Here is a 25227-nt window from a genome sequence, read left to right as displayed (position 1 = left end):
CACATTACTGGTGATCACAAATCAACTGCCTTTCTTAAGATAAAACAAAACAATTGCTGGAGAAACTGAACAGCTTCAATGGGGAGAAAGCACTGTTAATGTTTTGAGTGCAGTGACTCCTCGTCAGAACTGATCTTTCTGATATGGACTTCCTGTGATGCTATTATTGAAATATCATTATCTATGCTCTGGCAAACATCGTCCAGGATTTCACTCAGCTTCCTCAATCTTTTTAGATCAAAGTTTTGCAAAATGTTTCTTTGGGTTCTTGTCAACTATAGCTCAGTGGTATTGCTGAGTGAGAGGGCTATGTGTTCAAGGCTCACTCTGGAATTTGTGAGCACATCTTCCGGGCTAAAATGCCACTGCAGTTACTCAGTGTTCAAGCTGCCATCTTCCAATCTTTTATAGGAGACATCTGCCATCTCAGGGACATGTAAAGGATCCCAGCCCTGTACTTGAAAAAGGACAGGCGAGTTCTCCCTGCTGCTCCAATGAAAATTTATCCTTTAGTCTCACTTAAAATAAACTTGCAGTGGAGTCTTAGATTCAGCAAATTGGCTGTCACATTTTTTACATTGCAGTGGTGGCCACTCTTCAAATGTCCTTCATAGGCTGCAAAGCACTTTAGGATGCCGTGAATTCACAATGGCGTGATAGAAATGAAATTGTTCAAGCAAAATTCGATTGTATCTATAACTCCATTGAGTGTTCGGTCAAGTATATATAATATCAGCCTTATCTGACAATATGAGTCAATAAAAATTAAAATCTCAAAGCATTAAAATGACCATCTGATGCGATCTCATCCAATCCCTGCCCAATGCGTTAGTTAGACTGAGCTCAATATCCTGGTATCCTGTTTCTTGCTGGTATATGAGTTTGTTGCTGGGCAAGTGAGTCGTCAACAATAGTTGGGAGATGCTGGAAAAGGTGCTTTCTGGAATTAGCAATGGAAGAGGGGATCAAATTCCTGTAGGATTTTAAACAAGAAGAAGCAAAGAACTGTGGAGATAGTAAGAAGTGCCGATGCTGGAGTCAGAGATAACACAGTTTGGAGCTGGAAGAACACAGTGGGCCAGGCAGCATCAGTGGAGCAGGAAAACTGACATTGTGGGTTGGGACCCTTCATCAGAATATTTCTGAGCCCACTTCCCCCCACCTCCATCCCCCATTTCGGAAGAAGAGTCCTGACCGAAATATCAACTCACCTGCTCTTCTGATGCTGCCTGGCCTGCTGCGTTCCTCCACTTCTACACTGTGGTATCAAAGAACTGTGGATGCCTGTAAATCTGAAACAAGAACAGAAATTGATAGAGAATGTTAGCAGGTCTGGCAGCATCTGTGGAGAGAAAGCAGAATCAATGTTTTGGGTCTGGTGACGCTTCTTCAGAACTGTTGAGGTTTTCCAACAATTTCTGTTTTACTTCTTGTGGGACATTGGCTGGATCAGATGGAGACATAGGATGATTTCTCCCTGCTTCTTCCTCCACTTTGCTCCACATCAAACAAGCTGGCAAAAGATTTGCATTTATATCGTGTTTCTCACTGCTCCTGGATGCCTTCAAGTATTTTACAGCCAGTGAAGTAATGTTTTTTTCCAAAATGACATACAGGAAACACAGCAGCTAATGTGTGCTCTGCAATCTCCCACAAACTGCAATGTTATAATGACCAGATTAACTGTTTCAAACAGAAATGTAAACTACAGTAGGTCATGTTGTAACTGTACAGGACATTGGCTAGAGATAACGGGAACAGCAAATGCTGGAGAATCTGAGATAACAAAGTGTGGAGCTGGATGAACACAGCAGGCCAAGCAGCACCTCGGGAGCACAAAAGCTGATGTTTCGGGCCTAGACCTTTCATCAGAGTTCTGATGAAGGGTCTAGGCCCGAAACATCAGCTTTTGTGCACCTGAGATGCTGCTTAGCCTGCTGTGTTCAACCAGGACATTGGCTAGACCATTTTTGGAATACTGTCTTCAATTCTGGTCTCCCTGCTATCGGGAGGAACTTGAAAGTTGCAGAAAAGATTTACAAGGATGTTGCCAGGCTTGGAGGGTTTGAGCTGTAGGGACAGGCTGAATAGGCTGGGGCTATTTTCCCTGAAGTGTCAGAGGTTGAGAGGTGACTTTGTAGAAGTTTATAAAATCATGAGGGGTGTAGATAGGGCGAATAGCCAGAGTCTTTTTCCCAGGATGGGGAGTCCAAAACTGGAGGTGTAGGTTTAAGTTGAGTGGGGAAAGATATTAAAGGGACCTGAGGAATAAGTTTTTCACGCTAAGGGTGGTCCGTGTGTGGAATGAGCTGCCAGAGGAAATGGTGGAGGCTGGGATAATTAGAACAATTAACAGGCACCTGAATAGGTATATGAACAGGAAGGGTGTGGAGGGATATGGGCCAAATGCTGGTAAATGCGGCTAGATTAATTTTGAATATCTAGTCTATATGGGCAAGTTTGACCAAATGTTTTATTTCTGTGCTGTACAACTCTATGGCTCTAAATAAAAACAGAAACAGTTGGAAATACTCAGCACTGTATTGATCTGAAACTTCGATCTGCTTTACTGCACAGATTTAGAGTCACAGAGATTTTTTTTGCAGGAAAAATGTCCCCCAGTCCATTATGTCCATGTTGATCATCGCGCACCAGCTGTTCTAATTTCACTTTCCAGCTCTTGACCCATAGACTTGCATGCTATGGTATTTCATATGCTAATCTAAATACTGCTTAAGTGTCTTGAGGATTCTGCTTTTGCCAGTCCTTCAGCCAGTGCTTTCGAGATCCACTACCCTCTGAGTGAAGAAGGCTTTCCACTACAACTTCTGTTCTTTAAGACCTTACCTTAAGATGGTGCATGCTGGTTAATGAATTCTCCGCTGAAAGAAGAAGATTTTCCCTATGTACCCTATAGCCTGTTTATATCCCTCAGAAACTTGTACATCTCAATCAGGTCCTCTCTCAACCTTTGTGGCTGATCTGACATTCCTCATGTCCACTTTCCTGCCGTCTCCTGTAACCCCGATTCCCCCTACTGACCAGGAATCTATCAGCCTCAGCATTAAGTATACAGATGAACTCTGCCCCCACAGCTCTCTGTGGCAGGTTGTTCCAAAGATTCACAATCTTCTGAGTCAATATTGGCTACATGTGATATAGCTGACATGTGACTGCTGACTCACTGCAATGCAGTTGACTTTTAACTGTCCTCGTGCAATTACACAATAAGTGCTGGCTTATTGCAATCGGCAACACTGACATCCTGTCAGTGAATTTAAAAAAGTGATAAATTCCTTTCACTGAACGTTGGGTCGACTGAAGCTATTGTCTTTGATTCCCCCACTCTCCTCCAATTTTATTGATTTGTTACTTTGAATGAATGATAAACCACAATGAATCACTTTCCTTCACAACTGCTCCTAATGGACATTGCTTCCTTGCTTGTGTTTCATACTTTTACAGTTTCAACATTAATTACTTTGCATTTATTCATATCAGAACCCATCAATTTATTCCTTAGCTCATCTGTAATCCTTTCTTAATGGATTCTAAACCTAAAACGGAATGTGGTTTCTCCAGTCTTTGTTTTTTAAATAACGCAGTCAGGGATGATTGTTTGAAATGAGTGAGGAATAACGTATGTAGTTTTGCAGGTTGTAAACTGTAGCTCTTTAATTACCTATTGATGACAACCTACAGGGGGCTGATTAAATGTCCACTGGCCTATTTAGGACTAACCACAGGACTGAGGAATCCAATTGTCCCACTTAGAAGGTTGGAAATTTTACACCGTGGGGGTGATTGTTTGTTGAACGGAAATTGGACAGATCTGTAGGAATCTGTAAAGTGGATTGTTTCAGGGCAATTGGTTGTCAGTTGTGGACTAAGTAAAGCAGCCAGAAAAGAATGGAAACACAGTGACAAAAAAAATAGATATCAGTGCATTACTGGAGATAGATAAGGATGCAACTGAAAGAGAAGAAGCAATAGATGCTTTATCTTGGGGTTGATATTGAGTGCAGCACCCCGGGGGTTGGCTCTGGGCTTCCTACAATTGTCGATCCAGCTAAAAGTCCAAACTCAGAAACTCAATAGGCAATCTAAATGCTGCCAGACATCTGGCTGATGCATGCCATAAGACTGTCCCTGTGCTTTTAAAAAAAAATCATTCACAGAATGAAGGCATCACTGGCGAGGCCAGCATTTATTGCCCACCCCTAATTGTCCAGAGGCCTAAGAGTCAATATTGCCGTGGGTCTGAAGTCACATGTAGGCCAGATCAGGTACGGATGGCAATTTCCTTCCCTAAAGGATATTAGTGAATCAGACGGGTTTTTCCAGCAATCAGCAATGGATTCATGGTAATAAAATGTGAGGCTGGATGAACACAGCAGGCCAAGCAGCATCTCAGGAGCACAAAAGCTGACGTTTCGGGCCTAGACCCTTCATCAGAGAGGGGGATGGGGGGAGGGAACTGGAATAAATAGGGAGAGAGGGGGAGGCGGACCGAAGATGGAGAGTAAAGAAGATAGGTGGAGAAGGTGTGGGTGGGGAGGTAGGGAGGGGATAGGTCAGTCCAGGGAAGACGGACAGGTCAAGGAGGTGGGATGAGGTTAGTAGGTAGCTGGGGGTGCGGCTTGGGTTGGGAGAAAGGGATGGGTGAGAGGAAGAACAGGTTAGGGAGGCAGAGACAGGCTGGGCTGGTTTTGGGATGCAGTGGGGTGAGGGGGAGAGCTGGGCTGGTTGTGTGATGCAGTGGGGGGAGGGGAAAAACTGGGCTGGTTTTGGGATACAGTGGGGGAAGGGGAGATTTTGAAGCTGGTGAAGTCACATTGATACCATTGGGCTGCAGGGTTCCCAAGCGGAATATGAGTTGCTGTTCCTGCAACCTTCGGGTGGCATCATTGTGGCACTGCAGGAGGCCCATGATGGACATGTCATCTAAAGAATGGGAGGGGGAGTTGAAATAGTTCGCAACTGGGAGGTGCAGTTGTTTATTGCGAACCGAGCGGAGGTGTTCTGCAAAGCGGTTCCCAAGCCTCCGCTTGGTTTATCCAATGTAGAGGAAGCCACACTGGGTGCAATGGATACAATATACCACATTGGCAGATGTTCAGGTGAACCTCTGCTTGGTATGGACGGTCATCTTGGCGCCTGGGATGGGGGTGAGGGAGGAGGTGTGGGGGCAAGTGTAGCACTTCCTGCGGTTGCGGTGTGGTGGGGTTGGAGGGCAGTGTGGAGCGAACAAGGGCGTCACACGGAGAGTGGTGTATCCGGAGAGCAGACAAGGGTGGGGATGGAAAAATGTCTTGGGTGGTGGGGTCGGATTGTAGATGGCGGAAGTGTCGGAGGATGATGCGTTGTATCCAGAGGTTGGTGGGGTGGTGTGTGAGAATGAAGGGGATCCTCTTTGGGCGGTTGTGGCGGGGGCGGGGTGTGAGGGATGTGTTGCGGGAAATGCGGGAGACGCGGTCAAGGGCATTCTTGACCACTGTGGGGGGAAAGTTGCGGTCCTTGAAGAACTTGGACATCTGGGATGTGCGGGAGTGGAATGCCTCAACGTGGGAGCAGATGCGGCGGAGGCGGAAGAATTGGGAATAGGGGATGGAATTTTTTGCAGGAGGGTGGGTGGGAGGAGGTGTATTGTAGGTAGCTGTGGGAGTCAGTGGGCTTGAAATAGACATCAGTTACAAGCTGGTTACCTGAGATGGAGACTGAGAGGTCCAGGAAGGTGAGGGATGTGTTGGAGATGGCCCAGGTGAACTTGAGGTTTGGGTGGAAGGTGTTGGTGAAGTGGATGAACTGTTCAAGCTCCTCTGGGGAGCAAGAGGCGGCGCCGATACAATCATCAATGTAACTCCGTCAGCCCAATGGTATCAATGTGGACATCACCAGCTTCAAAATCTCCCCTTCCCCCACCGCATCCCAAAACCAGCCCAGTTCGTCCCCTCCCCTCACTGCATCACACAACCAGCCCAGCTCTCCCCCTCACCCCACTGCATCCCAAAACCAGCCCAGCCTGTCTCTGCCTCCCGAACCTGTTCTTCCTCTCACCCATCCCTTTCTCCCAACCCAAGCCGCACCTACATTTCCTACCTACAAACCTCATCCCACCTCCTTGACCTGCCCGTCTTCCCTGGGCTGACCTATCCCCTCCCTACCTCCCCACCTATACTCTCCTCTCCACCTATCTTCTTTTCTCTCCATCTTTGGTCCACCTCCCCCTCTCTCCTTATTTATTCCAGAACCCTCACCCCATCCCCCTCTGTGATGAAGGGTCTAGGTCCAAAACGTCAGCTTTTGTGCTCCTGAGATGCTGCTTGGCCTGCTGTGTTCATACAGCTTCACACTTTATTATCATCCTGGCTCTTTCTACCCTGATTGGCTGACTGACCATGTCCAAGCTCCTGGATTAGTAATCAGAGACTGTCGTTGCCCTATAATGCCAGCACTCCCTGACTCAAAGTTATTCCCCTTGACTTGGCTGATACCTGCTGACATCCTATTGACATCCAACAAGCCTCCTTTGTTTGTATTTGCAGATGACACTAAGATTGGTGGAGTAGCAGATAGTGAAGGGGGCTGTCAGAGATTACAGTAGAATATAGATAGACTGGAGAGTTGGGCAGGTAAATGGCAGATGGAGTTCAATCCGGGCAAATGCGAGGTGATGCCTTTTGGAAGATCAAATTCAAGGGCGAACTATACAGTGAGTGGAAAAGTCTGAGGGAAAATTGATGAACAGAGAGATCTGGGTGTTCAGGTCCATTGTTCCCTGAAGGTGACAACGCAGGTCAATAGGGTGGTCAAGAAGGCATACGGCATGCTTTCCTTCATTGGACAGGGTATTGAGTACAAGGGTTGGCAGTTCATGTTGCAGTTGTACAGGACTTTGGTTTGGCCACATTTGGAGTACTGTGTACAGTTCTGATCGCCACATTACCAAAAGGATGTGGATGCTTTGGAGAGGGTGCAGAGGAGATTCACCAGGATGTTGGCTGGTATGGAGGGTGCTAGCTATGAAGAGAGGTTGAGTAGATTAGGATTATTTTCATTAGAAAGATGGAAATTGAGGGGGGACCTGACTGAGGTCTACAAAATCATGAGGGGTATAGACAGGGTGGATAGCAAAAAGCTTTTTCCCCAGAGTGGGGGATTCAATTTCTAGGGGTCATGAGTTCAACGTGAGAGGAGGAAAGTTTAAGGGAGATATGCGTGGAAAGTTCTTTACACAGAGGGTGGTGGGTGCCTGGAATGCGTTGCCAGCGGAGGTGGTAGACGCAGACACGTTAGCGTCTTTTAAGATATATTTGGACAGGTGCATGGATGGGCAGGGAGCAAATGGACACTGACGGTTAGAAAATAGATGACAGGTTAGACAGAGGATCTTGATCGGCCCAGGCTTGGAGGGCCAAAGGGCCTGTTCCTGTGCTGTAATTTCCTTTGTTCTTTGTTCTTTGATACAGCTTGGCAAGACAGAAGTAATATGAATCTGTTACCTCTGACTGAGGGGGCAAAGTTCATCAAAGCAAAATGATTGAGGGATACCATGAGAATCCAACTAGGCTCAATGACTAACTATTCCATTTTGATTTATTTTGCCTTAAGTTTCATTTTTAAAAAGTCATTGCAGCATTATTTTGCATTATTAGAATAGATCTCTTCATGGCTTTTACTTTTTTAGGTTTTTCCTCATTCATAGTTGCATACAATGTAAGGGTAACCCCACAGTGCCATAGGTAAGGCTGAGAAGGAAGATCCTTCATGGTCACCTCAGCCAGTGCAGGAATTGGACCCGTGCTGTTGGCATTACTGCATTGTATACTAGAAGCCCATTCTCTCCTCAACCTATCTCCTTGCTTGAGGTGTGGTGACCTTCAGGTTAAACTACACCACTTATCTCTCTCTCTATAATGGGAGAGTAACCTTATGGTCTGGTAGGACAACAGCAACTTTACCTTTTTTATAATGTACATCAGTTCACAAGCTTCAAAATCTTCCCTCCCCTTACCGTATCCCAAAACCCACCCAGCTTGTCCCCACCTCCCTAACCTGTCCTTCCTCCCACCTATCCCCTCCTCCCACCTCAAACCCCACCCACATCTCCTACCTACTAACATCATCCCGCCGCCTTGACCTGTCCATCCTCCCTTGACTGGCCAATCCCCTCCCTAACTCCCCACTTACACTCACCTTTACTGGCTCCAATCTGTCTGTCTCCTCTCCACCTATCTTCTCCATCTTCTATCTGCCTCCCCCTCTCTCCCTATTTATTTCAGAACTCCCTTCCCATCCCCCATTTCTGAAGAAGGGTGTAGCCCCGAAACGTCAGCTTTCCTGCTCCCCTGATGCTGCTTGGCCTGCTGTGTTCATCCAGCTCCACACCTTGTTATCTTAGATTCTCCAGCATCTGCAGTTCCTACTATCTCAGTTACACAAATACGATATGCAGACACAGACATGACTGGAATAGATGACCATTTGGGATACCATTTTTAAAGTTTTGGTGACAATGTTTACCTCTGTGTAAAAGGTTGACGATTTAAGTGACACAATAAAGACACGAGCTTGGGTTCGAATTTCAATGTGATACCGAGAGACAGCAGCCATGCTCGTGATGCTGCATATCAGGTGAGGAGTTAAACCTGTCTGCCTTTGCAGGAGGATGTCAAAGATATGACAGCATTGCTTTGAAGAGTAGGGGAAACCACACTGGTCCTTATCCATTATTTTACCACGCAGCCAGCACAGAGAATCAGATTGTCTTTTCAATGTCCCCTTCTTATCTGTGGGAGCTTTCTGCACATTAATTAGTTTTCTTCATTACAACAGCAACTGTACGTCTCCAGCATGTTATTCGCTGTAAAGCACTCTGAAGTGAACTGGGGTCTTGGTATATATTACATAAATGCATGTCTCTGTTTACACTAAACATTATACAACATACATTTCAGTTCATGAGACTGTACTGCCATCGGCCTGTCGCATATCATATCCCAGCCTCTCAACTCACTGACTGGGACCTACCAGGCAAAGCCATAGGAGGTACCCTGAGCCCAGCTTCCATAACCTCCAGAGACTCACTGCCTCATTCATTGCCCCAAGAGGAATGAGGCAGTGAGAAAGTGAATGGAGATAATAAAATGTGAGGCTGGATGAACACAGCAGGCCAAGCAGCATCTCAGGAGCACAAAAGCTGACGTTTCGGGCCTAGACCCTTCATCAGAGAGGGGGATGGGGGGAGGGAACTGGAATAAAGAGGGAGAGAGGGGGAGGCGGACCGAAGTGGAGAGTAAAGAAGATAGGTGGAGAGGGTGTAGGTGGGGAGGTAGGGAGGGGATAGGTCAGTCCAGGGAAGACGGACAGGTCAAGGAGGTGGGATGAGGTTAGTAGGTAGCTGGGGATGCGGCTTGGCGTGGGAGGAAGGGATGGGTGAGAGGAAGAACCGGTTAGGGAGGCAGAGACAGGTTGGACTGGTTTTGGGATGCAGTGGGTGGGGGGGAAGAGCTGGGCTGGTTGTGTGGTGCAGTGGGGGGAGGGGATGAACTGGGCTGGTTTAGGGATGCAGTAGGGGAAGGGGAGATTTTGAAACTGGTGAAGTCCACATTGATACCATATGGCTGCAGGGTTCCCAGGCGGAATATGAGTTGCTGTTCCTGCAACCTTCGGGTGGCATCATTGTGGCAGTGCAGGAGGCCCATGATGGACATGTCATCAAGAGAATGGGAGGGGGAGTGGAAATGGTTTGCGGCTGGGAGGTGCAGTTGTTTGTTGCGAACTGAGCGGAGGTGTTCTGCAAAGCGGTCCCCAAGCCTCCGCTTGGTTTCCCCAATGTAGAGAAAGCCGCACCGGGTACAGTGGATGCAGTATACCACATTGGCAGATGTGCAGGTGAACCTCTGCTTAATGTGGAATGTCATCTTGGGGCCTGGGATGGGGGTGAGGGAGGAGGTGTGGGGACAAGTGTAGCATTTCCTGCGGTTGCAGGGGAAGGTGCCGGGTGTGGTGGGGTTGGAGGGCAGTGTGGAGCGAACAAGGGAGTCACGGAGAGAGTGGTCTCTCCGGAAAGCAGACAGGGGAGGGGATGGAAAAATGTCTTGGGTGGTGGGGTCGGATTGTAAATGGCGGAAGTGTCGGAGGATAATGCGTTGTATCCGGAGGTTGGTAGGGTGGTGTGTGAGAACGAGGGGGATCCTCTTGGGGCGGTTGTGGCGGGGGCGGGGTGTGAGGGATGTGTCGCGGGAAATGCGGGAGACGCGGTCAAGGGCGTTCTCAATCACCGTGGGGGGGAAGTTGCGGTCCTTACTTAGCGGAGGCTTGGGGACCGCTTTGCAGAACACCTCCGCTCAGTTCGCAACAAACAACTGCACCTCCCAGCCGCAAACCATTTCCACTCCCCCTCCCATTCTCTTGATGACATGTCCATCATGGGCCTCCTGCACTGCCACAATGATGCCACCCGAAGGTTGCAGGAACAGCAACTCATATTCCGCCTGGGAACCCTGCAGCCATATGGTATCAATGTGGACTTCACCAGTTTCAAAATCTCCCCTTCCCCTACTGCATCCCTAAACCAGCCCAGTTCATCCCCTCCCCCCACTGCACCACACAACCAGCCCAGCTCTTCCCCCCCACCCACTGCATCCCAAAACCAGTCCAACCTGTCTCTGCCTCCCTAACCGGTTCTTCCTCTCACCCATCCCTTCCTCCCACCCCAAGCCGCACCCCCAGCTACCTACTAACCTCATCCCACCTCCTTGACCTGTCCGTCTTCCCTGGACTGACCTATCCCCTCCCTACCTCCCCACCTACACCCTCTCCACCTATCTTCTTTACTCTCCACTTCGGTCCATCTCCCCCTCTCTCCCTATTTATTCCAGTTCCCTCCCCCCATCCCCCTCTCTGATGAAGGGTCTAGGCCCGAAACGTCAGCTTTTGTGCTCCTGAGATGCTGCCTGGCCTGCTGTGTTCATCCAGCCTCACATTTTATTATCTTGGAATCTCCAGCATCTGCAGTTCCCATTATCTCAGAAAGTGAATGGGCCTGGCTGTAATCCCAGCAGAGGCCACTGCTTGAAATTGGCGCTGCTGGGACTACAGAGCTGCAGGTTATTGGAAAATAGAGGTTCCTTCCAAACTGGGACAGAATCCCACCCTGAGAGAAGTGACAGACTACCGTGCGTACAAAGGCTGTGGGGCAGCAGACTGTTCTGTATGTGGGCTCCTGAGCATCTTTTAGATAGGTTTGGTTGGGTGCTGCTGAGGTGGTGAGGGAGCGACAGTGATGGGGGGAGATATAACCCAATGCTACATGAAATTCAGATACAGCAGGATCTGCAGATGCAGGAGTCAGAGACAATACAGTGTGGAACTGGAGGAAAACAGCAAGTCAGGCAACGTCAGAGGAGCAAGAAAGTTGACGTTTTGGTTCAGGACCTGACTTCAGAAGAAGGGCCCTGACCCGAACTGTCAATTTTCCTGCTCCTCTGATGCTGCCTGACCTGCTGCGTTCCTCCAGGTCCACACTGTATTTTCTCTGACTGTGTGGAATTCAGCTTCTCATCGCTAGCTTGTGACTGTTTGTGGGAGCTTGATGTGTGCAGTGCCTATCCCCTGTTGCAACATTTCAAAAAATGTTTAATTGGTCTGAACACGTTGGAGGACATTCTGAAATTATAAAAAAAAGTAGTATGTAATACATACCTGTCTTTCCTTCCTACCCCATCTTCAGCTGATCTGATAGGATAGTATAGCCCTTTCCAGAATGTTCCACACAGATATTAATCGGCCCAGTGCTGGAATTGCATCAGTGCATCACTGCAAAAAATTCATTCTATTCTGACTTAAACAGTGCCTCGTAAAAGCTAAGATCCTTTCCTCTACACAACAAGCGCACAGTTCTGTCAAAAAGAATCTTGTGCCTGTGTTTTTCTGTGTGTTAACTAACTCTGGCCAAGATGTTGCTGCTGACCTGGCTACTTTCTTATGTCAATAGGAAGTGGGAAGCTACCCAGGATGGAAAACGTGGCTCATGTTTTTCACTAAGCAGTAAAACATTACACACGCTCATTTGACTTTAGATCCAAGCCCAAGGCTCAGCTGTTAAGATCTAATGCCTAAGAATCAGTGTTTGCAGTGTGACGGTATTAATAACATGTTTTTAAGAGTATTATATTAGAACTTGTTTCTAATTTAAATATTAAGCTTTTTACATAAACTTTGCTTTGTCCAGTCTTTACTATTTGGTTGTGGTGGCTATAGCAAGCTATGTGCCGTGGGAAACAGAATGCAGGGGGAGACAATCAAAGTCAAGGACAATCCCATTCTCAAACAACGCACATGCACATGCACTTATGGCGAGGGTCACTGCATAGTCTTCTGCCTTGTTTCTTTCCTTCCTCTCCATCGTGCGATCACTGAAGCGAATTGTATCATTGCTACCCTTGTGCCAGATGATGAGCCTGGTATCTTGGTTTGGCTCAACCACTCACTGGTGGAACAGAATTAGAGGCGTCGAGTGTGCCCAATCAGCCTGACACAGATTAGCCTCCGTAAGTTTCTGGATCGCAACCAAGAACTGAGCTACAAACGCTGGCGGAAAGTTTTGAGATAAACTTCCGTCGAAGCTATCTGGGCCAGTGAGACAGGGAAGTAACCGTGATGGTGGCTGATAATCTGTCATGGGAAGCTTATAACAATGCAGACACGTGAGAGACAAAGGAATGGTGTATCTCCCTTTCTGATAAGCTCCCTTACTTCCTGGAGATTACAGTACTGGCCACTTCCATTACACTAGATTCACTAACGTGACAAGTGCCAACATGTGCATCTCCTGATAGCATTACAGACAGAGCAGGAAATAAATTCTGTTGTTGTAGGAAGCTGGGAGCTCCAAGATAAGGCATGGCCTGTGTTTTCCAAAGGCACATGTGAATGGGACTGGAATTGAATACAATTGTGTAATATACACCTGCAACAAGATTTATTTGAAGATGCAAAATTGAATGGAAATGTTAGAAGGTGTCACCTATCGAAGAGTTAGTGCAGTGGGAGTGCTGCATTGTTGCTGACTATCAGGTGAAACGCACCTTGTCTCTGTTTGAGAAGATTCACCATTCAAAGAGGCCAACATTTTTCCCTTAACTAAATGCCGTCTGAATCAGATTAAGTGGTTCTGTTCATGTGCATTTTTCTAACCAACTCCCAAGCCCAACCTCACTTTTGATGTCTTCCATTGCCAATAATGGGCTTTGCTTGTAAATACTCACTTGGATATATGGGCCTTTTTACTGGAGCTGGTCACTAATTAAAGAAAAAGCATATGTATTGTTATATACACATGGGCTACCAAACACCGAGCTTAGAAGAATTCCCATGTACGCGGGAAGAAAAAACATACATCTGCTTCCAGTGGTGCTTGTAATGAAGTGGTAATGCGCCTATCTCTGGTCCAGATGGCCTAGGTTCAAGCCCCACTTATTCCACACGTATGTCATGATGCATTGATTAAAAATATCAACATCTGTATCAATAGTTTATTCTTCCAGGTGGTGGGCTAAAGGGTTATTGTGCATTTTAATAAATAATAGCTACTGAGTAGATGCATAAGATCAACTTTCCTGTTCCTCTGATGCTGCCTGGCTTGCCATGTTCCTCCAGCTCCACACTGTATTGTCTCTGATTCCAGCATCTGTAGTTCTTGCTATCTCTGCATGAGGAACTATGTTGCATTGCCATCAAATTTCATGGAACTATACCTGAGCGTAGAGAAGTAGAGAGATGAACTTTCCTACTATCCCCTGTATACAGTTATTCTCAATACAGGGTTAGCAATATTCACTGATCTGGGTGGGCAACAATTTCCATTAACAACCTTACTGCAGGGGTCACTAGGTTGACATCAAGGGCACTTGTCTGCAGCGAGCACAGCTGACAAAGATACTGTCTCTCTTAACCACCTACCATGTTGGATAGATGAGCAGGTCAATACTCGACATGTTCACCAACATAACATGAATGCCTTCCATGGCCATTAAGTGCTGAAAGGGGAACCCGAACCTAGAATTTCTGATGAAGCGGCAGTGAAGCTACCGCTGCATCACAAAACCTTCAATACTACAAGAATTTTAGAGGCCATGGGAGGAAATTTGATTTTACTCAGGGGATGATGTGAATCTGAAACTCAGTACCAGTAAGAATGGTGGAAGCAGAAATGCTCATAACATTTAAGAAGTGGAGAAGGTTCAGAAGATATTTACCAGGATGTTGCCAGGTATGGAGGTTTGAGTTATACAGAAAGGCTGGATAGGCTGGGACTTATTTTTTACTGGAGTGTAGGAGGCTGAGAGGTGACTTTATTGAAGTTTATACAATCATGAAGGCAATGGTTAGGGCTAATGATAGTTGTGTCTTCCCCAGGATGGGAGATTTCAAGTCTAAGGGGCACATATTTAAGGTGAGAGGAGGGAGATTGTAATAAAATATGAGGGGAAAATATTTTACACAGAGGGTGGTTCACATGTGGAATGAACTTTCTGAGGAAGTGGTAGATGTGGGCACAGTTACAATGTTTTAAAGATATTTGGATAATACATGAATAGGAAAGGTTTGGAGCCAGGAGCAGGTAGGACTAGGTTAGTTTGGAATGATGTTCAACATGGACGAGTTGGACCAAAGGGTCTGTTTCAGTGCTGCATGAATCGATGACTTGATGTATTTGGGTGTGCACTTGTAATGCCAAGCCATACAAAGCTATTATCCAAGTGCCAGAAAATAGGATTGGAAGAGTTAGATGGTTGTTTTAGTCTGGTGCAGACCCGATGGGCTGTAAACTACTACGATTCTATGACTCTACGTTATTACTACTCAAACTAGCATTGTTTAGTAGCATTGTTCAAAAGTTATTCAATGGTTGCGATGTTTTGAACTAGCCTGAGCATATATTGAAAAGATAAGTAGAAAAATGGGCAACTGTGGAACATCAGCAATCTGGGGATGTCCTCAGATGAATTAGAAGCTGATGGACAAGGACAGTAGGGTGACCAAATCTTGGGGAGTTAAAAGGGGCCAGCCTCTCATGGCGATTCAATTGGGAGGGGGGGTGGGTTGAGGTCATTGAGTGGTCGTGGGGGAATGCTTTTTTGCCTGTGGAAGCAGGCAGGATACGGGCTATTGGGACCATATGTAGTCCCCAAGAGCAAAAACTCAAAGATCATCACAACTGCAGTTTCTGACTGCCCACTTCAAAACTATCGGAGAAGAAATGTCATGGTACTAGGCATCCTAGGCCACAGGATAACCTTTCAAGTAATGGGATGCTCTAAATAGATACAGGGCATTTGGTTTCCCTGAAGGACTAGGGTACAGCAATGATGTCTTACATGCCTCTTCCACCTCTCCCTGAGGCGCTTGCTAAAGGGCGGGCAGTGAGGGACTGCGCATGTGTGATTGCTGGGCTTATGATACATTAGGCTGAGGTGCATTTGGAGAGGGTATTGCAAAGCTCTCCTCAAGCAGTCAAGGCAGAGGAGTCATTGCATCAGAATTCTGAGGGTCAGCTCCTGGTTACAGCCCAACACTGTGTTTGACTGGCCACAGGGAGCCATGGGCAGAGTGGATGCCCCTTCTAAGCCCCTTGCTCTCTGTTCCACTGTGGTGCAGAATTAGATCACCAAAACAGCTCCTAGGCTTGTGGGCATTCCCCTGCATTGTGCTTTGTACTTGGTCACAAACCAACAATGTAATCAGAGAGTGGAACATTTTACAATCCATTCGGAAGACAATCTGCCATCCTTACATGTAACTGTATGTGGGAATGCTGTTTACTCTTATTTACCCTCCAATAGCTTAGCAAGGCACTCAGTTCCAGGGAAATTAGGGATGGGAAATAAATTCTGGCCTATCATTGACAGGCAGAGCTACATAGACAGAGCTATACAATTCCACAACCAATGATGAGTTCTAAACTCTGCTGTCCTACCACATCCATTCGTGAACAGTGGTGGACAATTAAATAATTCACTAGAGAAGAAGGCTCCACAAATACTTTCATAGTCAATGACAAGGGAATGTAATACAGTAGAGCAAGGGCTAAGGCCAAAGCATTTGCTGCCTATTTGATTGACACAACAACCACAAACATCTGCTGAAGCCACCATCAAGTAGCAGCAGTGTGTACTGTGTACTATCTACAAGATGCACTGTGGAAATTCACCAAGGTTCCTTAGATGCGTTTATTTCAGAGCCCTCTTCCCCTCCCCCACTTCTGAGGAAGGGCCCTGACCTGAAACGTCAGCTTTCCTGCTCCTCTGATGCTGCTTGGCCTGCTGTGTTCATCCAGCTCTACACCTTGTTATCTCAGACTACAGTATCGGCAGTTCCTACTCTCTCCTTAGACAGTATCTTCCAAACCCACAACCACTACTATCTACAAGGGCAATGGTAGCAAGTACACGGGAACATGGGCTTGGAAATATATAACTGTCCCTTCATTGTATTGCTAGGTTAAAATGCTCAAACTGCTTCACAGCATTTTGGGTGTAACTATAGCAAATAGACTGTGGCAGTTCAAGCTCACCGCCACCTTTTCAAGGTCAATTAAGGATGGGCAGGAAATACTGGGCCAACCCATGATGCCCACATCCTATGAAGGAATTCTTACAAGGATGTGACAAAATAGTTTCCATCAGTCAGATTCTGTTTTGATATGTTCATTCAGCACTTGGAAATTACTGTTCTTGCTGGACTTTTCCAGCTTTTAATGGTGAATTATGTTGCCAGAACAAACTTTGAAAATGTATTGACTTAGTCCTATTTGGAGACATACTCAGTATTGGCAAATTCCCAGAAAAGGTTAACAATGAGGTCAGAGGATCTTGCGATTTGTTTTTTCTAACCATGGACCAAAGCACATGCACAGAACTTGTGAGAATCTCCTGCTGTGAATCATTCTTGTTCAGTTAGTTTGCTAATGCCCATTGATACATGTTGGCATCGAGTATGACTGGGAATTTAAACATATGAGCTGCAGACTTGCAGTGCCATTTATAAACTATCCTAACTGAAACCATTCCACCGAGCTCCTTGATGAGTAGAACTGAGCTGAAGAAAAGATTTCCACAGGTCAGTGATTTATTGTTACCACGCCCTTTCTCACTAAGTTTCACTCATGATATTTACTACCAGGGAGGTGGCGGCCTAGTGGCATTATTGCCAGACTATTCATCCAGAGACCAAGAAAATATTCTTGGGGCCCAGGACAAGAAAATATTCTGGAGGCCCAGATTCAAATCTCATTATATCAGTTAGTAGAATTTGAATTCTGTAGAATGTGGAGTCTACTGACAACCGTGGAGCTGTGTCCATCTGGTTCACTAATGTCCTTTAGGAAAGGAAGCCTTTATCCTTATATGGTCCCGCCTATGTGTGACTCCAGGCGCACAGCAATGTGGTTGACTCCAGAACTAATCTCTGGGGCAATTAGGGATGAACAATAAATGCTGGCCTAGCCAGCCATGCCCACATCCCATGAATAACTAAAAATAAATCCCAAAATAATTTTTTTTAAGGCCTGAAGCGTATGCATCTTCCTTTGTTCCAGGATTGAAACATTGTCTTTAAGATCAATCCTGCTTCTCCATTTATTTGCATGGTTTGTTTTTATGCTCTTATATTCCAAGACAAAACCACTAAAACTGGCTTGCCCATACATTATAATTCTCCACAGGCAATGGTCATATCTTGTGGTCACACCAGGAATAGACAGGATTCTTTACTGGACATGTAAATCAGAGACAAACCCAGCTGAGATCCATATTTTCATCTTTGCTCATGGAATTTGAGCCACTTTCTTAACCTGCCCCTGAACCATAGTCAGCACAGTGAGAGTTTGGGCCATCGTCAGTCCAAAAGTTTACATAGGAATTCATTGGAAGCGAAGGCCCTGGGCAGATCCATTTTTATTCTTATAGCAATAAGTCACTGTAAAAGCAAGTTTTCTTTAGCGTCAAGGCTTCTCTCTGCTTTGGAAGCCTATTAAGAAGAGAAGTTAGAAATTATCCAAAGCTTTAAATAACTAGTGTTTCTGCCTTCGTTTGTCATTATCATCAGCAATCACTCGCTAACGAGTATAATTGTGAGCTTAGAAAATTCCATGTCGCTGGTTATGGGTTCTGTGGGCCTTTGTGTGGATGATGAGCCCAATCCTAGAGCTGCATCTCCACCCACACATTTGGCAGGTGTTTCTGGGAGGTGGGGGTGGTCCTTCAACTTGAGTTCATTGGCATTCCTTTCTCTGGTTCCTCTTATATACTTCCATTTGCTGATGGCAGTTCTCCAAGAATTTCCTCCGAGTTGGCTTCTTCTAAATGAGTCTCTCCATGTGTGAACATCTACATTGCGTTTCTTAAAAGAAGCCTTCGGGTAGTCATAGAAATGCTTCCTTTGTCCTCCTTTCATTTGGGTGCCTTCCTTGAGCTGGGTGAAGAAGATTTACTTTTGCAATCAGAACTCAGATATCCTAAATGACTTCCTTACCTCTTGACTTCAAAAGCGCAATTCTGATTATTGCTATGTGAGGAAAATTCTGTTTAAATTTGGGAGTGATTCAGACAATCGAATCAAAATTTATCTCCTGGGAAATTTGACACACTTTTAACAGCTGCCTATTGTCGAAGAGTGCAAATAATTGAGTTTTCTGCATTGTCTGGAAAAGTTTTCTAATCAGAAGTTGTTTCCTCCAAAAGCAGTTTACTGCTTCCAGCTGACAACATCAAAAATAAAAATCTTGATTTTAATGAAGATAAATATATTTATCCATTGTCAAGATCAGTTCTCTCAGATGTTGTATTCATTTTGCCATGGTAATAACAAAGAATTTTTAAAAATTTAATGCTTTTAATAATGCTAACTTCAAACACCGCAAAGTCCTTCACAGGCAATTAAATGATTTTAAAGTGTGGTCATTATTATGTTGCAGAGAAATATTAAAGTTATTTCATATGCAAGGTTCCACAAGCACCTAGAAAATAATGTAAGAAATAGGAGTAGGAGTAGGCCATTCAGCACCTTAATCCTGCTCTAATATTCTATAAAATAATGGCTGATTGACTTCAGACTTCAATTCCTATTTCGTGCTAGCTCCTTATAGCTGTCAACGCCTTCATATTTCAAAAAGCTATTTATCTCCTTTTTAAGTAATTACAATGATCTAGCTTCTGTAACTCTCTGGGGTACAGAATTCTAGGCATTCCCTCCCCTCTGAGAGAAGAAATCTCTTCACAGCTCAATCTTAAATGAACGTTCCTTTATTCTGTAACAATTTCTGCTGGCATCCCAAAAAATGCTCTCAGAGTACATGGGCATCTTCTATTTGTAAACTCCAATCCTGTGGCAATAAATGCCAAAATTCCACTTACCTTCTTAATTACTTGCTACGCATGTATTCTAATTTGCAAAAGAGCAGCCAGGTCCTACTACACTGCACTTTTTGGAGTCTCTCTCCGTTTAAGTGATAGTTTGTGTTATGATTCTTCCAACCAAGAGCATGACCTCACATTTTCCAACAGTAAGCTTTAACTACCAGGTTTTTCCAACTTACTCGACCTAGCTATAGCACCATGGAAATTCCTTACGTCCTCATCACAATATGCCTTCCCACTTGTTTTATATCATCAGCAAAAATGGATACATCACACTCTGCCTCTTCTTCCAACTCATTGTTGTAAGACTATAAATAATTGAGGCCTTAGAAATTATCCTTGTGGCATTCCACTAGTTATATCTATTCAACCTAAAAAAAAATTCCCATTAATCCTAACTGTCTGTCTTCTTTGTGGTCACCAATGGGGAGCGGGGAGGTCTAGTGGCATTATCGCTGGTCTGTCAATCCAGAATCCCAGATAATGTCCTGGGAACCTGGGTTCGAATCGCACCATGGTAGATGGTGGCACTTGAATTCAATAAATATCTGGAATTAAGAGTCTAAGGGTGACTGTGAATCCATTGCCAATTGTCAGAAAAGCCCATCTGGTTCACTAATGTCCGTTAGGGAAAGAAACTGCCATCCTTACCTGGTCTGGCCTACATTTGACTCCAGACCCAGAGCAACATAGTTGACTCTTAACTGCCCTCTGGGCAATTAGGGATGGGCAATAAATGCTGTCTAACCAGTGACACCCTCATCCCGTGAATGAATAAAGAAAATTAAAATCCATAATCCACGCTATTGTATTGTCCCAATACAGTCCTATCTTGTGAAAAATCATTTTATGTGGCATCTTATTGAAATTCATGTGCATTATTCTTAGCAGTTCCCCTTTATCAACTCCGTTTCTTCTCTTCTCAAAGAACTCTAGCAAATTAGTTAAACATGATTTCCCTTTCACAAAACCACATTGACTGGGTTAAGCTTTTTTAATCGTCCGCTATAGTTCCTTGATAATGGTCTCAAGCAGTTCCCCAACAACAAATATTGACAAAAGTAACCAAATAATGTGAATTTTATTGATTAGTCGGTTGAGGGAAAATACCAGAGAGGAAAATGAGAAAAATTCCCTGATATTCTTTGAACAGTGGGGTGAGATGCTGTCATATAAATTAGGAACTAGAATAGGCAACTTGACACCTCGAGCTTTCACCATCCATAATAAGAGCATGACTGATCTGGTTGTGAACTCAGCACCACATTCTCATGTACGGACAGTTATGCTACAATGTGTGTTCTGGCAATGAGAGTTGGCTATAAGGCAACAGACGAATCGAGGAACACTATTTTTAAAATGTAACTTGTGCTGGCTACAACACAATTCCATTGGTGTGTGGAGGAGTGCGTGTAGCCATCACATGACTGTTTCACCGGTTTTGTCCTGAATCCATGCCATGTAAGCACCAAAGGGTCTCTGTGCCAGCATCATGTGATCATTTCGCAGACTTTGTCCTTCTTCAATTTTGGAAGAGCTTCAGCATCAAGAATGCAATTGACATTATCATGGAGGCCTGGGTTAATGTCAATAAGGACCGCTTGTGTACAGTTTGGCAGAAGGTACAGGCCAGATTTTTTTCGAGATTTTAAAGGCTTTGACCCATCAGAGGAGCTCCCAAGAATCAAAGAACACTGTGTTGATCTTGAAAAGCAAGTTGGATTTGAAGAAGTAGAGAGTGAGGATGTTGAAGAACTGCTTGAGTCTCACAGTGAAGAGCTCTCTGCAGCTGATCTGCAACAACTTGTTGCTGAGGGGGAAGTGGAAACTGGGAATATCAATTGCATTCTTGATACAAAAGCTCTTCCAAAATTGAAGAAGGACAAGGTCTGCAAAATGATCATGCGATGCTGGCACAGAGACTCTTTTGGCACTAACAAGGCTCGTATTCAGGGCAACCAAAAAGGAAGAAGGGTCTCGACCTGAAATGTCAAACTTTCCTGCTCCTCTGAAGCTGCTTGGCCTGCTGTGTTCATCCAACTTCACACTGTGTTATCTCAGATTCTCCAGCATCGGCAGTTCCTACTATCTCTGTAACAACTTTCTTCAACACACAGTCTACCTGTGACACCCCTGTTAAGTTGTTGATTCCCTTGTTTGGTGGCTCTGTGGTTAGCATTGCTGCCTCAAAGTGCCAGGGACCCAGGTTCAATTCCAACCTCGGGCAGCTGTCTGTGTTGAGTTTTCACATTCTCCCTGTGTCTGCATGAGTTTCCTTTGGGTGCTCTGGCTTCCTCCCACAGTACAAGGATATGCAGGCTAGGTGGATCAGCTATGGGAAATGCGGGGTTACAGGGATAGGGTAGAGGTCTGGCTCTGGGTGGGATACTCTTTCGGAGGGTCAGAGTAGACTTGATGGGCTGAATGCCTTCTTCCACATTGTAGGGATTCTATGATTCTATGTTAGTCAATTATCTCTATATCTCTATCCAAAAAGCAACCAATGATCCACCTCCACCTCTCTTTGGGGAAACAAGTTCCACAAAATCAATAAACTCAGAGAGAAAAAAATCTCCTCACCTTTTCTTAAATTGGAGACCCTTTATTTTCAACTGTGTCTCATCTCGATAGAAAGGTTTAAAGTCTGATACAAGGGACTATGAGCTGCCCAGGGCTGCCCAGTCTATGCATTAGTCTATGTTAGATGCTAAATTCTCTGGAGGTTGTCTTGAACTCAGTTAGGAATGCTGCATATGAGTGAAGGCTGACACATAATACTATGCTTGAATTATTTAACTGTCAATACCCTGTGGTCTTGTATCTAATTTTACAGTAAAAACTGTACTCTTACTATAATTGTTTTCATATCAACAAGCATTGTCACTCATGACTCCAGGGGTATGGCCTTGGGGCCTGACAGTGCACTTGAGGTTATGACACATGGTCATAGTGACTGGCAGTGCAGGATCAAGGATCTGCATCACTGACACCTGATTGTATTCCTTACGTTCTTAGGCCAGCTTGAATGAAAAGAAATTTTGAGCCATTAATTACCAGGAGAATTGCCACTCGTAAAGATGAGAGTCACCATTATCCCATAGGGCTGCTCTCCCATTAAAGACTGGTGGTGGTTTAACCTGAGGGTCATCACCCCTCAGCTGAGACAGGAATTCAACACACACTGTGTCATGGACTGTTAACCAGCCAAGCAGCTGTACAACTCTTGTAATGTGATCAGTCACAAAGCTGCCCTTACTTTGCATCAGTACCTGCTCCATCACTGGTGGCATCAACGCTAATGATTTGCTACCAATTGGCATCAGGCCCTATAGTACAATGGTAGTGTTCCTGCTTTTGATTTAGCATGTTGTGGGCTTGAGTCTCCCTCCAGGACTAAATTTGTTTTAAGTATTTGTTGATTGCATGTGCACATTGACAGCAAAATCAACATTTATTGTCCAACCCTAATTGTCCTGAAGAAGGTGAACCACCACCTCGAGCCATTACCATCCTTGGGGTGTAACAGAAGGCACATTCCTAACATGCCTAAGCAGATCCAATATCAGCCTTCCAATTCAAATACAGAGTCTCTGGCTCAGGTATGTTTAAGGTGGAGTGACACCCCCTCCAAAGCTAAAGCCTCTAGCCAGGGGCTAGCAATATATTCCAAGAGATACTGTAGCAATGGAAACAGACCTAAACATATGCTCTGTCTACCTGGAATACTGCTGGACATTAAAGAAGGAAAGAAGACACATTTCATCAGTGCAGGAGGTTTGGCAGCTGCCTGAAGAAGATGTACATAGACATAGAACATTACAGCACAGTACAGGCCCTTCGGCCCTCGATGTTGTGCTGACCTGTCATACCGATCTGAAGCTCATCTAACCTACACTATTCCATGTGCGTCCATATGCTTATCCAATGACGACTTAAATGTACCTAAAGTTGGCGAATCTACAATTGTACACTTTCGTCCATCTATTGACATTGGGTGTGGCTATTTATCTGAGCCAGGTAACAGTAGGTGTTGTTTTAAATAGAACTGTTCAGATCCAGATCTTCAGTGTACACTTTATCAGACTTGCTCCAGACTAAATGGGACTATATATTAGGTGTATTTAAAGGCATTTGCTCCGGTCTTCATCATTCTGGATGGGTGATTCTTTGCAGTCTCTAATGATGTTGTAAGATAATTATTCCCTGCTGTGTGCTTGATAACACAGCTGTGAAAAAAAAGAAATTAAATTTAAAGTCAGTGACCTTGTAAGAGCAGAACCTTTTAAATTAAAACAGCCAAGGGAGATGAAAAAGTTCACAAGTGATTGTATTTTAATTGATTTCTTTTTTATGTTGATTGTATTTAAAATAATGATGTGGCATCTTGCAGAAAACTCATTTTTAAAATAATAAGGGACAGATGTAATGATGGAAAGATTGAAAATAGAATGGAGACTTGTAGGAATGTATGTTCTGAATCTGTGATACGTGTTACCTTTTCTCGTTGGTGAGTTGATCACAGGCACTATTATTGTAATATGACCCAACGTCAGCCGAAGAAATCTGTGATAGAATTTCTGCATTATTTTGAATATTATGGGTGCTCATATGGAGGAACGAGAGAAAAGCAGTTCCAAAACCATCTTATGCACATTCCAATTTTGATGTGTAATCCAAAATTTAATTGTACAAAGAAAATAAAATAAATGCATTTTGCAGTTTCACAACCTGTGATAAAGTCAAACTTCTGCAAGCCAGAAGCTATAATTGAGGCTTAATACTGAAAGGATTATGGGCCAGTTCAGCATATTTTAAATGAGTGCATATTCAGGTCAGCATATCTATTTGGTTTGTTCTAACAAGATACTGTGTTCAGTGATTTATGCAAGACTGGAGTCAATACACTCATTATTGCAGTCCCATGAATACCTTGCTATAATTCTGCTGAGGGAATTGTGTGACCAAAAAAAAACTATTGATTGTCTTTAATGTTCTAATAATATCAGGTAATGATCTTTAGTAGCAGGACTGGGAAGTTATCGCTTCCAGGCACGTGTTAGCATGAGAATTCCAAGTAACAGTCAAGTGCACATTCCCAGAGGTGCACAGGAATAGCAGGTTGTGTCAGGAACACACAGAGGCTGAAGATTTGACATAACCCCTTGGGGAAATAAAGTTTCTCCTTCTACGGTTTTCTAAACTTCCTTCTCTTTACCTTTTCGGAAAAAGATGTGATAAAATATGGTCAGTGTGTGAGCAAAGATGCTTGAAGGATGATAAGGACAGTTGCAGACTTTATTTTTGCAGAGGGGACCAAGTACCCACAATAGATGGAATATTTCAGGGTTATCACATTCTCCCACCTGTGAATGCTCCTAGCCTGAGATATCAAAAAACCTTTATTACACTGATGCTGGTTACAGCCTAGGGGCCTATGGTCTGAAGGGATCAGTTGGAGCCAGAGCTGGCTACGAGCTCAAGCCAACCACAGTCAAACCTTTGACATTTTCAGAATTTGTTTTCTTTCAGGAGATTTTTAAAGGAGACATTCCACGTCAATTTTCCCTTGTGAAAACGTACTCCGTGCACGCCATAAATAAACATCTATGAGGAAGCTCGTTCAGCTGTCTTTAAATTAAATTGTGTATTTCTGCAAGTATTCATTGCCGAGGCACAGCGAGTGGTACAGTGATATCACGCAGAGATGAATACTGTCAGAGGAAGATGTTACATTTCAGAATATTGCCACCAGGTTTTATTGGCTCTAGACACCTCAACAAGATTCAGGGTGACACGATGGCTCAGT

At 44.6% G+C, this 25227-nt stretch overlaps 1 protein-coding gene across 2 annotated transcripts in view; it reads right to left on the bottom strand.

Moving 5' to 3' along the window:
• Positions 1-25227, bottom strand: part of LOC125456512 (uncharacterized) — a 405052-nt gene that overhangs the window by 304655 nt on the left and 75170 nt on the right. Inside the window, exon 3 of one of the 2 annotated variants that reach the window (XM_048539688.2) lies at positions 1212-1292. The exons of the other annotated variant lie outside the window; for it this stretch is intronic. The gene's annotated coding sequence lies outside the window, so the exon portion shown is untranslated. The remainder of the gene's footprint in view (positions 1-1211; positions 1293-25227) is intronic. 2 annotated transcript variants of the gene reach the window in all.

Source organism: Stegostoma tigrinum, chromosome 8 (genome assembly GCF_030684315.1).
Source record: "Stegostoma tigrinum isolate sSteTig4 chromosome 8, sSteTig4.hap1, whole genome shotgun sequence".
Taxonomy (NCBI): domain Eukaryota; kingdom Metazoa; phylum Chordata; class Chondrichthyes; order Orectolobiformes; family Stegostomatidae; genus Stegostoma; species Stegostoma tigrinum.
Note: the sequence above shows the minus strand (reverse complement) of the source record. Positions and strands in the feature narration are given on the sequence as shown.